This window comes from Phyllostomus discolor, chromosome 15, assembly GCF_004126475.2.
Source record: "Phyllostomus discolor isolate MPI-MPIP mPhyDis1 chromosome 15, mPhyDis1.pri.v3, whole genome shotgun sequence".
Classification (NCBI taxonomy): Eukaryota; Metazoa; Chordata; class Mammalia; order Chiroptera; family Phyllostomidae; genus Phyllostomus; species Phyllostomus discolor.
Window position 1 is genome coordinate 3,944,805 of NC_040917.2, and position 6,000 is coordinate 3,950,804.

At 45.7% G+C, this 6,000-nt stretch overlaps 1 long non-coding RNA gene across 1 annotated transcript; it reads left to right on the forward strand.

Moving 5' to 3' along the window:
- The first annotated feature begins 1,243 nt into the window (after positions 1-1,243).
- LOC118498305 lies at positions 1,244-5,607 on the forward strand. The gene is made up of 3 exons (XR_004900824.1): positions 1,244-1,253; positions 1,761-1,763; positions 5,440-5,607. It is a non-coding gene; the product is annotated as an uncharacterized LOC118498305 (long non-coding RNA).
- The last annotated feature ends 393 nt before the right edge of the window (positions 5,608-6,000 follow it).

The following is a 6,000-nucleotide window of genomic DNA, read 5'->3' on the forward strand; positions in this document are numbered from 1 at the left end:
TCTGAAGAATCTTCTCTTGAACTTATTTAAAGAACAAAACCCTGATGCCACTGCCTCATCTGGATACTTACATGTAAGGACAGCTCAAGTAATGAGGCCTCGGGAGCCCAGCCAGCACCATCCATTTCACCACAGAGCTGATTTCAGATTAGGAGTCAGGACCGTGACCAAGAGCAATACATCCTCTGGCGGCTGGATCTATAAAATTAGCTAGGTAATGACATATTCTTCCGCTGATTAATTTTGTTTCTAGCTGGGACATCTGCTGTCATTTGAAAACTGTCCAGTCTGAATGTCTGAAGCAGATGGGGACAGCATGGGAGGCGTCAGACCCGCCTGTGGCAGGAAGTGATGTTTGCTTCTTTGGGACACGCCCTCCAGCCACAAAGGGCCGCCCCTCCCTCTTCTTGGCAGCCCATGCGGAGGTCAGCAACCCCAGGTAACAGGAAGCATGCACCCCAGGGGAGAATCCGTCTTCCTGGAAGCGCAGTCTCCAGGTTGCTGCTCCGCGCCGCTTGGAGGCTCACATGCTGGGTGATTAAGCACTCGGCGAGAGCCCAGGGAGGCCAGCTGGACGTGATTTGACACCCTTATTAATCTTGAGAACATTCCCACTTTTGGCCAATTAGAAAAGTTCTGGAAAAGCCCTGTGCCATGCGTCTGCGCTGCTGCCAGCAGATAGTGCCAGTTGGCAGTCTCCTTTTCTCTGACTGGCCTGGGTCTTTCGGGATAACCCCCGTTTGCCAGTGATTTTGTGGGTGAAGGCTGCCACCAGAACGCGGATGTTACTTGTAACAGGAACTGAAGAAATGCTGGAAATCTTTCAAGATGTCCAGATTCCTTGGAGCCACATACGGTATTTCCCCTTCTGGGATTAGTTTCTCTTGGAAGCCTGGCCGTGAGCCACCATTCCTTGCATCTAGCTTGCTGGTAGGAAGACATGACTTTGCCAATATCACAGTCATTAGCAGGCCTCTGTGGCAGGGAAAGAAAAGAGCTTGGATTTCTTGAGCCTAAGATTCAGTCCTTCAAGAAGAAAGTCTGTATGGATTCCTTATGGTGGCCCAGACCTTCCTCTAGGTGCCCGGGCGTGGGTGACTGAGAGGAGTGTGGGCCCCTCCGGGCCTCCAGGGCCAGCAAGGCAACAGCTGAGCAAGACACATTGCATACAAGAAGTTGTGTGACAGAAATTTTTGTGAGTAATTATGAAAGAAAATAGGAGAGAATCTGGGAGGAAAAAAAACAAGGTTTTTGTCAAATCTTTAAAGGTGAAATGAATTCATTAAGCTACAAAAGTAAAGAAAGTTTATTCCAGGCAGAAACAAATGTATTCAGCTATAAAAAAAAAAAAAGCATTTTTAAGCATTGGACATGCATCACATGAATAAAAAGAGAAAAAAGAGACATTTCAGGTCAGTGGCTCCCAAATTTTTCGGCCTCAGAACACTTTTACACTTTTAAATATTATTAGGAATATCCTCTACATAGGGTGTATTTATCAGTATTAACATAGTTGATATCTAAACTGAGATATTTATTAAATATTTATGTATTAACTCACTTAAAAACATATGTAGCATACTAACATAAATATACCCTATGAAATACATCCTATGAAATAAATATATTTCTAAACAAAAAATAGTAAGAAATACATTATTTTTTAAAATTCCTTTTATTTTTCGGGTAAATGGGGCACAGCTGGATCCTCGTACTTGCTCCTGTATTTGCTCAGCTGCACTATGTTGTTTTGCTTGAAGTGGGTAGCAGGAAAGAGGATAAGCTTTTAAATCAGGTTTACAAATAATTGTGGATATTCTTTTTTAACACTACATAAACATTTGACAAGTGGCAGTTTGTTAAAGGCTTGGTGCAATGAGAAATCATGAAATCATGCCAATCAAGTTTCCTACTCACATTAAAACCCATGATCTGTCTGGCTCTGTGAACAGAGCTTTTACCCACGCCGTCCAACATGGGCCCTTAGAAATGCGGTCCCTGTCCCATGCAGATCTGCAAGGTGGACTCACCAGCTCCTGCAACGCCAACAGCGCACTTGTTAGTGTCACTATGAATCTCCTCAGAAAAGTCCTGAGGACTGAGACTATCAGAGCCACAGTAGCAGACGCAAGTCTTCCAAAATTCCAGTTCTTGCTGAAAAACTTGAATTTTATCAGTTGTTCTCCTTGAGGTAACAAGCCAAATCTGAGCACCTAAAGTCTATCCTCAGTCATCCTTTGAAGAAAAACATTCCAGGAAAAGCAGTGTCAAAGGCAGCTGGCACCTCGGGCTCCCAAGCGCTTCTCCTCAGAGAGCATCGCAAGTGCGCGCGGCCACCATGCCTGAGGGCTGCGGTGCAGGTCCTCCTTCTGAGCTTTGAAACAGCAGCTCTCCAGGGTCAAGGTTAATAAAACTAGCAATCTTCCTGCCTCATCAAGGACCTTCTTCCATGAACTACGTAGCACCCTGTCCACGTGTTAGCCCACCCTCACTGTGCTCATGCACCGGAAGTTTAACACCAGTTTCTGAACCATCAGTGCAAAGGCCAACACAATCAAAAGAGAAAAATAATGCCCAGTTTGAGCTTGATGCTATTTTATGTACAATTATGAAGTAGCTCAAAGAAAGAAAACAGAGGAGGAAACTAAAATTCATTGAGCAACCACTCTGCATTAGGAGCCGAGGAGCATTAGGGTTCATTTGGTTAAAAATAGTCATGCAAAAAATGAAAACAACTAGCCAAACAAAAATAAAACCACAGCAAATTAGCTAAGGCCCACAGGGACTGTTTGGACTCACACAAGCACCCTGCAGTCAGGGCAGAGAACCAGGAGCCCAGGGGCAGCTGGGGCCCAAAACACACACACCAGCAGGCCACCCCATCTTGGCCTTGCAGGATAGGAAGGCTTCCTTCTCTGGTGGACCTTCCCTGTGACGTTGGGGTCTCAGCTGCTGGCTGCTACTGGCCCACCTTTGTAACTCTGTCACCAAAATGCAGACACTCTCTTCTGCCACCAGCCCTAATATGAAAATTCCAGGCAAACACGGCTTCTTCTCAGGTGGAGCTGGGAAGGGCATCTGGGATCAGTGGGTCTGCTGGGAGCATCAGCTGGACAGGGAGAGCAGTGCTTCCACAAGGGGAATATGGGAGCTCTTCTTTTCAGGAGAAAGAGAAGATCTCACAGGTAAATACCCGTTACACAGGTGCATAGATAGATAGATTGATAGCTAAGCTACCTATGACACATATATCGTATTCCTCAAAATACATCGTTAATCTGCCAAATTGTGAGTCAGCCAAATTTTTAAAATGAGGAATCTAATTGTCAGAGAGTTTAAGTAACTTTCCCAGCATCGCAAAGCTATTCTTTGGGGGAGCTGCTTTTGGGCACCTGGTTTAAAGCTTCTGAGTCTGAATTAATCATTCTGCTTCTCAGTGACAACAGCAAAGATGATGACTTGGAGTCAACCTATCCAAAAAGATTATTTAGCCATTATCTGATAGTGAAAAATGATGACTTTATATTAACTGCATGATTGGACGCACAGTATAAACTCTCTGTGATAGCTTATCCACAAAGAGTTGATGTACTACCAAATTGTGCCATTTGAAGGACTAACATTTACTGAGTGTTTGTTGTGGGTTGAACTTGGTAGGTGAGCAAACTGACTCCTGAGAGGTTAGGCACACCCGTCCCCTCTGCCACATCACGTACTCACACACAGGTGGTCAGGGTAGGCTAGACTGTGCTGAGCAAACAAACCAAAGATCTTGGTGGCTTAAAACAACAAAGTTTTATTTCTGGGCCCTCACCTCCAGTGTGCTGCCAGTGCAAAGCCCTCAGAGCCCCTCAGAGCCCCTCAGAAACCCACGCAGGTGAAGCAGCTGCCAGAACCCATGATATGCCCCCCCAACCCCAATAGGTATAACAAAAACATACCTACTGTGTGCCTGGAAGGAGAAGAACCAAGAATATCTGACAAACGAAACAAACACCCAAAGTATTCTCTTCCCATCAGCCTGAAATTACAGAATGTGGAAGCTCGACACTTACTTCTTCAGCTGAAGGCATTATTCCTCACCAAGTGCACGCTGCCAGGAGGGAAAGGCACAGCATCTGTTACCCAACAAAGACGAGGTTTAAAGTAGCGGATAAGCTATAACATGCTTTGCATGTGATCATGTGCGTGACTTGAAGTGATGCTACAGCGACAGGTCTGGCATGCAGGGTCCCACCTACCCATGTCGACCCTTGAACTGGGTAACAGGAAGCAGCAGGAAGAATACAGACAGAATGCTGGATGATACCAAGGAAAAACTGTTGACTTTGCAATTTCTCCTACACAATAAAACTCACGGGTGCTTTTGCCACTGAAGTTCTGTTGAGCAATCATCCCAATTTTTTTCCAAATGTACGCCTCAGGGCCGAGTCTCAGCAGGTGTCTGGTGCACCAACACCCACCTCTCTTGTACAGCCAAGGACATCACTAGTGACTGGGGAAGGCCTTCCCCTGGGGACTGGCACAGAGGTAGATAGACTGTCCTTAGGTCCTTTCAACTCCCTTCCTTGCTACGCATCAAAAAGAAATAAAAGTATGAGACTGGGGAAGATGTGGAGCTCAAGAAATAGTAAGCCATTATTTTTATGTGCAGTGTATAACACTCTTTTTTTTTTTAATCGAAAATTCCTTTCTGGACCCTATAATTCCTACAGCTATTGTTGTGGGCCTCCCTTTCTTTTCCCCAATCTTTTTTTTTTAAAGATTTTATTTATTTATTTTTAGAGAAGGAAGGGAGAGAGAGAAAAAGAGAGAAACATCAATGTGTGGTTGCTAGGGGTCATGGCCTGCAACCCAGGCATGTACCCTGGCTGGGAATCAAATCTGTGGCACTTTGGTTCACAGCCCACGCTCAATCCACTGAGCTATGCCAGCTAGGAGTGTATGACACTCTTGCTGAGATAGGACTAGAAATGCTTCAACAGTACCTACCCCAGCCCAAACCAACAGTTACTTCAGAGTGAAATTACAGATCTGTAGGCATAGCTTTTGGTAAATGACACACGGCTCTGTAAAGCTATACTCATGATGGTAGGTTTTTCCTATCAGGAAGTCTACTGTCAGCCCAGGGAAGAGGGACACAGGGAAAGTCTGAAGGTGGAGTTTCCAGCTGTCCTCTCATTATGGAGACAGGAGGGCATCACTTTCCTGGTTTCATCATGTGATGACAACTAGGGGTGCTCCCCCAAGCCTTTGTGTCCAGAGACATTGTTGGGGCTCCATCACTTAAGTGTGGTAGGTTGCCCTGTTGCTCCAGCTGCGGGGGAGTTCTGTCCCACAGAGCCCTCCCAGCCACTGCAGTTGAGAATAAGTCTACCAAGACATGATCTGCTTGGGGAGGAAAGACTGACCAGTCTCTCAGAAGAGAAAGGTCTTGAGCCTCTCTTTCAATGGGGTTTTATTGAGTTTATCTTGCATAGGGATGCATATCACAGAAAGGAGGTATGGTTTATGGATAACATTTCTGAGGTCGGGGGTCCTTTTGACTCAGGGTCTGGTAGACAGGGTGATGCCAATCAGCTGTAAAACCTTGCAAAACAAACTTATTTTGTGTGTGGACCTCTAACATTTAAATTGAGGACATTCTTAGCAAAGCAGGTTTCACAGGATGTCATGTATTCTTTCTTAGGCCTGATGGCCCATCTCCAGGAACTGCTGGTTCCAGCACAAGGCTCTACCCACCCCCCTTAGCATTGTTTCAGGCCTGAATCAGGTCGGGGAAGCAAGGAAGCCAAGAGATTCAGAGACTTTTTACAGATAGAATGAGGACTCAGGCTGTGATGAAGCTGAGGGGTGAGGGTCTTTTGTCCCTCCTCCATAATCCCCTACAGCCTTCCCCAATAGCCCCTTCATGACTGTGCCTGTCTTAGGTTGTTCCTCCCTTGAGGAATGTTACCCATCATTGACCATCCAGCCATCCTCCAGGGGCCAAGCAGGATG